At 46.3% G+C, this 12,022-nt stretch overlaps 1 protein-coding gene and 1 pseudogene across 1 annotated transcript in view; both read right to left on the reverse strand.

Annotated features, from left to right (window-relative positions):
- LOC141270587 (gastrula zinc finger protein XlCGF66.1-like) overlaps nt 1–12,022 on the reverse strand; it is a 445,723-nt gene that overhangs the window by 421,597 nt on the left and 12,104 nt on the right. The gene's annotated exons all lie outside the window — the stretch shown is intronic.
- The window catches only part of LOC141270781 (uncharacterized), a 66,635-nt pseudogene that overhangs the window by 53,880 nt on the left and 733 nt on the right, over nt 1–12,022 (reverse strand).

The following is a 12,022-nucleotide window of genomic DNA, read 5'->3' on the forward strand; positions in this document are numbered from 1 at the left end:
GCTTGCATTGCAAGGAATGGGAGAGGTACAATTGAACACTGCCCTGGGACAAGGACTTGAATGGGGATAGTTGCAAGTCTGCAACGACAGGTGCAAGGTGGGAGGCATCTTCGCATGTACCATGAACAGGGGTTTGGCATGCACACACTACAGCGGAATAGGCTCTCCTTCCCACTAAATGCACTGGGGAGGGCACAGGTAATGTTTTGGTATACGCGCTTAATCTTATCTATAAGGCACACCGGACAAATATGGGCAGCTGGAGACTGAGTATGGATACCTCGCTGCCGAAGCAGCCATGAGGTAGTGGCCAGCTTCGGCCTCCTCCAAACTAAAAGGCCCCATTTCAAGTGCAAGCTAGCAGTATGGAATTGCAGTCTGGGGGTGGGTGGGTGGCAGGCTGCACACTTACACTTGCATTAAAAGAAAACATAGCAGATGCTAACTTCTGTCATCATCATCATGCTCCTCACCTTGGCACTCTCAACTCCACCGATGGAGAAGTCAGGGCCCACCGGAGGAGTCTGGTTCTCTGGTGGGCTCGTCCAATGCTCTAAAGCAGGCCGGGCTAAGAAAAGTGTGTGGGGGGATGTTCCAAGGAGAAATAGGGGCGGCTGGGGACCGTTTATGGACACCCGGCTGCCCCCAGGCGGCTGGGGACCGTGTGTGGACACCCGGCCACGGGGCGGCTGGGGACCGAGTATGGACACCCGGCCGCCGGGCGGCTGGGGACCGAGTATGGACACCCGGCCGCCGGGCGGCTGGGGACCGAGTATGGACACCCGGCCGCCGGGCGGCTGGGGACCGAGTATGGACACCCGGCCGCCGGGCGGCTGGGGACTGAGTATGGATTCCAGGCCGCCAACACAGCCATGACGTGGTGGCCAGATTCCGCCTCCACATGCCTAAAAGGCCCAATTTCAAGTTCAAGCAAGCAAGCAAGCAGTATGGTATTGCAGCCTGGGGGTGGGTGGGTGGCAGGCTGCACACTTGAGCTTGTATTGCAAGGAATGGGGGAGGTACAATTGAACACTGCGCTGGGACTAGAACTTGCATGGGGATAGTTGCAAGTCTGCATCTTCTGATGCGGTAAGGATCACTTATGATGGGCACACTTTTAGACAGTGACCTGGGAGTCAGAGATGCTTCCAGGGGTCTTCCCCATGCTGTTCCCATGTCTTTTCAGCACTTTATGCATGTGTCACACAGCACATGGCCAGATAAGGTTGTAAAATGTTAAAATGACATTTCACGGTGAATGCATTTGTCATAGTTGAAAGCAATACAAAAGTGCAAAAACGCATAAAAAATGCTACTTGTGAACATAGCCGAAGGTGTGGAGGAGTATTTTTGTTTTTGGTCATTTATTTTAACTTATACACAAGTCTTTACCCTGGAAAGGATGTTCCTTAACATATTTCACAGGAAAAAAGTTTTCACTTTCGTTTTTGAACGTTTTATTGTGAGCCTGTAAAAGTGGCTTAATACCTCTGACCACGTTGTTGACAGCAGTGACCTGGGGGTCAGAAATGCTTCCTGGGGCTATCCCCATGCTGTCCCCATGTCATTTGAGCACTGTCACTATCGTTTTGGGCACTTGTTAGGCTTTTAAAAGACTGCCGGGGGTGCCACCGCAAAAATGCTCGAGTCTCCCATAGACTAACATTGGGCTCATTGCTCGGGTCGAGCACCCAAGTATCACGGCGAGCTCGGCCCGAGCTTCGAGCACCCGAGCATTTTAGTGCTCGCTCAACACTATTAAGCACACATTATATATAGGGTGTTGATGTCATTAGTAAACACCCCTCCTCATTACAGAGATGCACATCACCAAATTTACTTAATTGGTAGTTGGCTCTCAAGCCTATGCAGCTTGGAGTAGGACAACATGTATAAAAAGTATCATGTGAGCAAAATACTCATTTGCCTAATAATTCTGCACACAGTGTAATAAGTTATCAGGGTTCTAGGAAGCCAACAGCATCATCACCCTCTATTTTCTCTTACAGACCCATCATAACATTTTTCTTCAAGTGATTTTCTAACTTTTCAGCGCTTTCTACGTACGCTGCCTTCAGCGTCTACTAATCCCAGAGGGTAGGTGGATCTTCCAAGTTGCAAGTTCTATAGAAAAGGGGTTTCAATGCCCAAAGTAATTTAAAAAGTTTTTGGTGGAGGAGAATGTTTTAGTCTAGATGCAAAATGGTGATCACACGATTGTGATATGATGGACTACATGATCGGTAAACCAGCCACAGCCGGTGACTGAGAAGAATCTGTGACTTCTCTGCATTTAGTGGTTACTACTCACCTGGGAGGTTATCTGTAGGAATCATCTCTTTACACCGCTCATCACCCCTCATATATGTCCTTGTAGTAATAATATGGGTCAGACCTTCACCCTGAAACAAATATTTATATAAATATATTAAATATAATCCTCCCATCTCCACCGTTCTCATTACACAAGTATAAAACATATAATACTGGGGGATAAAACAAGACTGAACACAAGACCTTCACGGCCGTCTACACATCATAGAGGAGATCTCATGACACCTTCTCTCCATCTACCTGATGATCCTGAGGAAGATTGGGGTCTTCTTGTTTACAGTCCTGTGGAAGAAGAGGACGGGGACATCTCTCTGGTGTTGTCCTCTTACTGGATAGATCTGGAGGAAACACACAGGGACTGAATTCATTCTTTACATACAGATAATTATAGGCTGTGTATTCAGTCCTGTCTATTACCTGGTGATGTGAGGAGCTGGGGAACCTCCATCATGATGTTCTTGTACAGATCTTTGTGTCCTTCTAAATACTTCCACTCCTCCATGGAGAAATAGACAGTGACGTCCTGACACCTTATAGGAACCTGACACATACAATGAAACTGTCATCCAACCAATCCCTTTATAGCTTTACTATAAAATGTCCCAGAATTCCCAGCAGTGTCACCTCTCCAGTCAGCAGCTCAATCATCTTGTAGGTGAGTTCTAGGATCTTCTGGTCATGGATGTCCTCATGTATCAGGGGGTGAGATGGAGGTCCTGTGATTGGGCTCAGGGGTCTTCCCCATCCCTCAGACACAGGGTCCTGACAGCGCCCACTAGAGGTCTTCTTCACTACTGTGTAATCCTGGTTATGGAGAGACACATTAATAAATCTCACTACAGACATTTCTAGAGTCCTCACCTCTCCAGTTCTGTCCATCTGTTATTCCCATTGATAAGAATGATGTAATGTGACGTCATCAGAATCTCTCACCTCTCCAGTAAGTCGGAAGAGGATCTCTAGGGTGAGGTGTAATATCCTCTCCGCCATCTTGTCTGTGTCCATATCCATCTTTAATGGGTAAATCAGGAAAATTCTCTTATGTAGAAGATATTCACTGAGAGGATCCGATATTGTAGAGACCTGAATGAGAAGATGAGCCAATGTAAAGTCATAAAACTCCTGTGTAATAATACAATTACTGGAGATAATAAGGGGAAACATATGAGGAGATTTATTTTTTTACAGCATCTAGTTTTCTGCTTTACATCTAGTAATAAAACCTATATATTTTAGGCCACAGACAACAAGCAGTTTCTTCCTTGGAGTCTGCAGCTGAATACGTTTCTCATAGACTCATCTTCCTTATTGCTAATTCTTGTCTCATTTACCGAATCAGCATTAACAATACAGCAGGAGATATTCATTAAACGTGACTTGAGAAATAAGTACTTCATGATGAGGATGACATCTTCATCTTCTACTACGGCTCTAGAAACATATTTGGCCAGAGTCCGTCACAGACTACATCTCCACCAGCCGTCTATATGTTTCCCATCATCACCAGATTGTCATCTTCTATCACGTTAGATCTCAGGTCTGATTCACACACAGAAGTTTGAGGCATTAAAAAAAATCTTGCTTGTAAGAACACAAAGACAGGAGTTATTTGATACCAAAGTCTCCATGTACAGTGTTTTATGGGGTTTATTTCTGGCCTTAGGCTTTCCTATATTACAAAAAAAAAAATGCATAAAAAAGAATATATTAAAATGTTTAAAAAAAAAAATGGCACCAACAATTCTTGTAAAAAGAAAAAAAAAACATGCAAAAAGTTACTTTTTAACACTGTGTAAAGTGCGGGAGGGTAGATCTGTTTCCCTGAGGTTATTGGCATCAGTGAATTAAAACCGTTAAGTTTCCTCCAGCACGCTATGTGCAAGGAGGGGTTAAGTCTCCATTTCCAAAGGGCATGTTTTTATGAGAACCACAATAGAGCGGGCGGGAGGTTGTTCTCCATATCTCCTCCCCAGGGTGTGGTCTGGGGGAGGTTTAAACACTTGGCCAGCTGAGGCATTCAGAGTTCAATGTCTGGAGAAGTAAGCTTGTGTTTGAACCATGCAAAGTTGCTGAACTCTCAGCAGAGGAATCCCTGTTACTCCAAGGACAATGTTCTATGTGTTACCATTTTTGTTTGTTTTCCTGTTTAGCTCAGCCAGCTGTGTTTATTTTTATGGACTAAAGTTTGGTTTATGCAGCATTATAATAAATCAACCAAAGATTTAAAGAGACGGAGTATCTGTGTCTACCTCCGTGTGCAGCCAAGTGAGTAATCTACCACAGGTGGCGGTAGAAGTGTGGGCAAGATCCCCAGGAGGCAAATGTAACGGATGAGGACAAACCACATGTCCTGGGTAAAGGCGGCCATAAGCCAGGAAATGAAGACCGACAGTATGGAGGACCTGGTCAAGCATCTTGTGATAGCACAGCAGGAGACAAGCAAGCTACTATTGCAGCAGATCCACCAACAGCAGAAGCAGCACCAACAGGACCAGCTCTGACAGCAGCAGCAGATGGAATTGCTCACAGAGGTGGTTCGTGGAAGGCCGACAGCCCCTCCCCCAACTCCAGGTGATGACTCGAGCATCTGGAAAGTGGTAAGGCGCGCCATGCAAAAAAAATCAGCCCGGGCGATGATGTGGAGGCATTTTTTACTGTGTTTGAGCGGGTGGAAGAGCGGGAGAAGCTACCGCCGGGGCAGTGGTCGGAGGTGTTGGCCCCCTATCTGAATGGTGAGCCCCAAAAGGCTTATTACGACCTGGCCTTGCAGGATGCCCAGGAGTATATTAAACTCAAAACAAGGGTCTACAACTGGGCTTATAGGGGTGATAAACCCCCTCACTCCCAAATGTTCGATCTCCTCCATCTTGTGCAGAAGTGGTTGCAGGCAGGAGTCCTCCACTCCAGCCCAGATGGTCGAGCGGGTTGTCATGGACAGATTTGTGCACCCCCTACCTAGGCCCATGCAGACCTGGGTTGACCAGATAGACCCCCGGAATGCGGATGACCTGGTCAGCCTTGTAGATAGATACCAGGTGGTCGAGAGGACCCTAATGAAGTCGGGTGGTGCTGTACTCAGGGGGAGCCAGAGACCCAAAAGAGGAGGGGGGGGTAGAGCCACGAGTGGTGGGAGTCCAAGGTCCCAAGGGGTTGCTGAGGGGCTGCCAAAGGCCACTGGGAAAGACATGATCTGCTGAAGGTGTCGCGGTCCTGGACACATAGCTGCCAGTTGTCCTCTGAGCAGATGGACAGCAGCATAGGAAGATGCTGCTCATACAATGCCTACCCCACCTGCAGTGTGGACTATCAGCCCTGTGAGGGGCCCCAGTCGTGTGCCGTAACAATAAATGGTGTGTGTCGGGACTCCTAGACTCAGGAAGTTTGGTGACCCTGGTAAAGGCTACACTTCCCCACTAGTTGATCCCAGGGAAGTACTTGGGCGTCCGCTGTATCTACGAAGATGCCAAGGACTTACCCGTTGGCGAAGTGACGATAAAAACTGTGAGGTTGGGGTGGTTGAGGGATTGTTACACCCGGTTATAATCAGGCGGGATTCTAGCTGTTCTGGGACTTGTGGGGAAAGGCAGGGGTGCCCACTAGCTCAAACAGGATCCGGTTCGTCCACGAAGAATTACCATTACAGCCAGAGTAAGATGAGTTCCCCCTGTGTGTCCTGGCTGGAAACGAGGATGAGACAGCGACCCATGAGGATGACATTCCTGAACTGGGGGTTTCTGGGGGGAATTTTGGTACAGCGCAAATGCAGGATCTTACGTTAAAAGGTGCATTTGACAATGTGACTGTAATAAATGGGGTTGCCCAAGACCCGGGGGCTGACACCAGGTTCCCGTATTTCACCTTAAATGACGAGCTGCTTTATCATAGTGCTAACATAGTTTTTAAGGTTGAAGGAAGACTAAGTCCATCTAGTTCAACCCATAGCCTAACATGTTGATCCAGAGGAAGGCAAAAAAACCATGTGGCAAACACTAAACTCCACATTGGGGAAAAAAATTCCTTCCCGACTCCATACGACAATCAGACTAGTTCCCTGGATCAATGCCCTATCAAGGAATCTAGTATTTATAACCTGTAATGTTATACTTTTCAAGAAAGGCATCCATGCCCTTCTTAAATTTTAACAGTGAATCACTAATTACAACATCATGCGGCAGAGAGTTCCATAGTCTCACTGCTCTTACAGTAAAGAATCCCCGTCTTATGTTTAAACCTTCTTTCCTCCAGACGTAGAAGATGACCCCTTGTCCCCGTCTCAGGCCTCAGAGTAAAAAGATCAGTAGAAAGGTCTTTGTACTGTCGGGTCACTAAACCAAGAGGGGAAGTGATAGAGCAGTTGTTGGTGCCGGGTCCCTATAGATATAGGGCATTAGATTTGTCCAATTCGCATGTCTTAGGGGGGCATCTGGGAGTAGGCAAAACCCAAGAGCGGGTCTTGCAGAGGTTCTACTGGCCTGGGTGTCACCGAGACATTGTTAATTTCTGCCGGTCTTACCCTACTTGTCAGCTAACTGCTCCCGTGTCTGACTTCTGGAGTCCCCTGGTTCCGTTACCCATTATAGAGATCCCGTTTGACCGAATTGCCATGGACCTTGTAGGGCCAATAGTTAAGTCTGCCAGGTGTCACCAATACATATTGGTTGTGCTGGACTATGCAACACCGTACCCAAAGACGGTACCATTGGGAAACTCTTCTGCCAGGAGCATAGCCCGAGAGCTGGTACACATCTTCTCCCGGACGCGCCTGCCAAATGAGATCCTGAAAGACCAGGGAACTCTTTTCATGTTGAAGGTGATGAGGGAGTGGTGTAAGGCTCTACAGATTATGCAATGCACCATCCGCAGATGGACGGCCTGGTGGAGAGGTTTAACAAGACCTTAAAGTCCATGCTTAAAAAGGTCGTGGAGAAAGATGAATGAGCCTGGGATTGCCTACTCCCCTACCTGCTATTCTCCATTAGGGAAGTTCCCCAGGCCTCTACTGGGTTCTCACCCTTCGAGTTGATTTATGGCCGACACCCTCTGGGACTATTGGACATTGCGAAAGAGACCTGGAAAGCAGAGGAAACACCCCATTGGAGCATCATCGAGCATGTGGCCCAGATGCAAGACCAAATCGTGAGGGTGATGCCGATTGTAAGAGAAAGCCTCCTTTAAGCCCTAGAGGCGCAGGCAAGGGTCTATAATCGGTCGGCGAGACTGAGACAAGTTAGCCCTGGAGACCGGGTGTTGGCGTTGATCCCTACGGTGGAAAGTAAATTCCTGGCAAGTGGCAAGGGCCATATGAGGTGGTGGAAAAATTGAGTGACGTCAACTACAAGGACCACCAACCAGGAAGAAGGAAGTCATATCAGGTATATCCCCGTTAACCTGCTTAAACCTTGGCGAGACAGGGAGCCAGTGGAAGCTACGTGCCTGGGGGCCCATGCTGAAGCCTGAGTTGAGGATGTCACAGTGGCAGAGACACTATCACCGGCCCAGAAGCAATAGTGCCGAGAGCTACTTCAGCGGCACCAGAACCTGTTTTCATAGCTGCCAGGTTGTAAGCAGGTGGACGAACATGAAATCCTGACAGAGCTTAATGAAAGGGTGAATCAAAGGTCGTATCGCATTCCTTAAGAGGTGAGGAGAATGTTGAGCCTGGGCGTCATCAAGGAGTCAAAGAGCGGTTAGTCCAGCCCCATTGTCCTGGTGCCGAAGTCAGATGAAAAATGGTGGTTCTGTAAGGATTACAGGAAGCTGTATGAGGTGTCAAAGCTCAACGCGTATCCGATGCCCTGCGTCGATGAGCTTATATCTGGCTGTCCCTATCCTCTCAATATCACCACCCTGGACCTAACGAAAGGGTGCTGGCAGATTCTCTTTTCCCCAAGTGCCAAGGAGAAAAAGGCCTTCTCTACTCATTAAGAGTGCTTTCAGTACACCAGGATGCCGTTCGGTCTGCAGGGAGCCCCAGCTACCTTACAGAGGGCCATGGACCGGATCCTAGTCTCTCATAAGAAGTACGCTGCAGCTTACCTGGATGACATCGTAATCTTCAGCCAGGATTGAGGAAGTCATTTACCTGGCGGTGCTGGCGGTACGGGATGTACTTAGGAAAGCAGGGTTTACGATAAACCCAAAGAAGTGCACCATTGGGAAGAAAGAGGCAAAATACTTGGGCTACGTTGTCGGAAGGGGTAAAATAAAGCTGCAAGTAAAGAAGATGGAGGCTATCCATAACTGCCCGTAACAGAGTTCAAAGAAGCAAGTTCATTTGTTTCTGGGAATTGTGGGGTATTATCGGCGATTAATCCCAAATTTCCCAATGATAACCGTCCCCCTGACTGATCTTCTTAAAGGCACGAAAACATCGATGGCCAAGTGTTCCCCTGAAGCGGAGATTAGTGTTGAGCAAACTTGTTCGGCATTCCATTTTCGGGTTCGTGTTCCGGCTTCTTTGCGCCAAAAAATCGGCTCCGCCCATGAACATCCCTGATTTGTCAAGCTGTCATGCAGATGTTATCGGCGTGACAGCATGGCAAATCAGGGATGTTCATGGGCGGAGCCGATTTTTTGGCGCGAACAAGCCGGAACACGAACCCGAAACTAAAATGCCGAACAAATTCGCTCAACACTAGTGGAGATGGTATTCCAGGAGTTGAAGCTCGCCCTATGTAAGCAGCCAGTCTTAGTAGCACCTGACTTCACTAAGGAGTTCGTGGTTCAGACTGATGCCTCAGAGGTCGGTTTGGGAGCGGTGTTGTCCCAGGAAATAGAAGGGGACGAACATCCAGTCCTATTTCTGAGTAGGAAACTCTCCTCCTGTGAAAAGAACTATGCCATCGTAGACAAGGTGTGCCTGGCCATCAAATGGGCCATTGAGACCCTAAGATACTATCTGTTAGGCCGAAAATTCAGGCTAGTGACAGGCCATGCACCCCTGAGATGGATGAGGGAAAGAAAGGGGATCAATGCCCGGATAACTAGGTGGTTCCTAGCACTCCAAGACTCTAATTTTCATGTAGAGCACAGGCCCAGGAAACTACATGGAAACGCAGATGCCCTGTCCAGATTTCCCTGTTTAGCAAGAGAAGGTGTCAAAACCCCCGGCTTTGTGCAGGGGAGGGGGATATGTGACAAAGTCACTGGTAAAGTGCTGGACGGGAGATATGTTTCCCTGAGGCTATTGGCGTCAGTGAATTAAAACCGTTAAGTTTCCTCCAGCACGCTATGTGCAAGGAGGGGTGAAAGCAAACATGGCATCTAAGGTTTGACAGAGTTCAGGTGAATGCCCCTCCTCCCCCAAGTACTCGATAGTATGGGGCTGCCTAGTTACTAAGATACTTAACCCATACCTGGGGCCTCGCAGGCCTGCCCTGTTAATTGTTTTCTATTTTCTGCAAGATTACTTTAGTTAGAATTTTGAAACTCTAGGTATTCCTCAGGTATATAGTTGTTTGTCATTTTTGTTTGAGTTATTCCATGTTATTTGCACACGGGCCTAAAAGGCCCCAGGTATGTGAAAAAGTAGATTTTTATGGTCATGCGTTCTAGGGTTAAATGACCAATAATGGTGTGTGGGCCTGCAAAAGTCAATTAGGCCGAGCCAGAGGCAGCGTCCAATAAGTTACTTTTTAACATCCACATCCACATTAGACTAAAGTTGCATGAAAGCACTGATTTCGGGGGTTTGGTTGACTATATAATGTATTTGGGGGCCTCCCGACAGATGATGTCAGGGCAGAGAAGGATCTGGCATCCTGAATTTCATAGGCTAATCTGTTTGTTTTTACTGTAGATAATCCTCCACTAGAGGAGTCTGGAGGTGACTCTCTCATACAGACCTCAGGAAAATTGGAGTATTTGTGTGTATGGAGGAGATGGAAGAGATACCTGTCTGCCAAATGACCGTTCAGCCAACACTTATCTCATGTGTACGGGGCCGTTAGTATTACATGACAAGCAGTGATAATACACAGCACTACAGTAGTACAGTGCATCATCTGAGCAATCAGAGGCTTGTATGTTGTATGATCGCACTAATGAGCGTTGTTTAACCCCTTAATGACGGAGCCAATTTTAACCTTAATGATCAAGCCAAATTTTACAATTCTGACCAGTGTCACCTTATGAGGTAATATCTCTGGAACGCTTAAATGGATCCCACTGATTCTGAGATTGTTTTTAGTGACATATTGTACTTCACGATATTGGTAAAATTTATTCGATATGATCTGCATTTATTTGTAAAAAAAAAAATGAAAATTTGGCGAAAATTTTGCAATTTTCAAACTTTGAATTCTTATGCCCTTAAATCAGAGCATTATGTCACATGCTTCACAGGAACTGAAGCAACATGAAAGGAAAAAATAAACATTTAACTTTTTTCACAAAAATTTTACTTCAGACCCACATTTTTTTATTTTCACAAGGGTAACAATAGAAAATGGACCACAAAATTTGTGGCGCAATTTCTTCTGAGCATGCAGATATCCCATATGTGGGGGAAAACCACTGTCTAGGCGCACGGCAGGGCTCGGAAGGGAAGGAACATTGTTTGATTTTTTTAAAGCAAAAATGTCTGGAAATAAGAGCGGACAGCATGTCGCGTTTGGAAAGCCCTTGATGTGCCTAAATTATGGAAACCCCCCACAAGTGCCCCCATTTTGGAAACTACACCCCTCAAGGACTGTATCTAGATATGTGGGGATCACATTTAACCCCCAGGTACTTCACAGAAGTTTAGAGCGTAGAGCAGTGAAAATAAAAAATTCTATTTTTTCCACAAAAATGTAATTGTAGTCCCAATTTTTTTGTTTTCACAAGGGTAACAGGAGAAATCGGAGCACAAAATTTGTTGTTCAATCTCATATGAGTACGCCGATACCCCATATATAGAGGAAATATATTGTTTGGGCGCCCAGCAGGGCTCAGAAGGAAGGAGTGACGTTTTGGAATGCAGACTTTGATGGAATGGTCTGCGGGTGTCATGTCGCGTTTGGAGAGCCCCTGATGTGCCTAAACAGTGGAAACCCCCAACAAGTGATCCCATTTTGAAAACTAGACCCCTCAAGGATTTTATCCAGGGGTGTAGTAAGCATTTTGAACCCACAGGTACTACACAGAATTTGATAACATTAGGTCATCATATGGAAAATTTTGATTTTTTTTTTCACCAAAATATTGTTTTAGCCTCAAATTTGTAATTTTCACAATGGATAATAGGTGAAAATGGACACCATAATTTGTTACGCAACTTCTCCCGAACGCAATGATACTGCATATGTGGTCAAAAATTTCTGTCTGGGGACATGGCAGGGCTAGGAAAGGAAAGAGAACTATTTGTCTGGAATAAATTGTGAATGCCATGTCGCATTTGGAAAGCACCCGACATGCGAAAACAGGTGACCCCATATTTGAAGCTTCACTGCCTAAGGAATTCATCTAGGGGTGTAGTGAGTATTTTAAACTCATAGGTGCCTCTCAGAATTTTATAACACTGAAACATGGAAATATAACATTTTAGTGGTAAAAATATAATAATTGTACTTGCTGCAAATTTTCAGGTACACAAGGGTTAATAGGTGAAACTGGACCCCATAATTTATTGCACAATTTCTTCCGAACGCGGTGATGCCCCCTATGTCGTCAGAAATTACTTTTAGGCCACACGCCAGGGCTGAGAAGG

This window comes from Phyllobates terribilis, unplaced genomic scaffold (assembly GCF_046119375.1).
Source record: "Phyllobates terribilis strain yellow unplaced genomic scaffold, ASM4611937v1 Scaffold_5__5_contigs__length_657084704, whole genome shotgun sequence".
Classification (NCBI taxonomy): Eukaryota; Metazoa; Chordata; class Amphibia; order Anura; family Dendrobatidae; genus Phyllobates; species Phyllobates terribilis.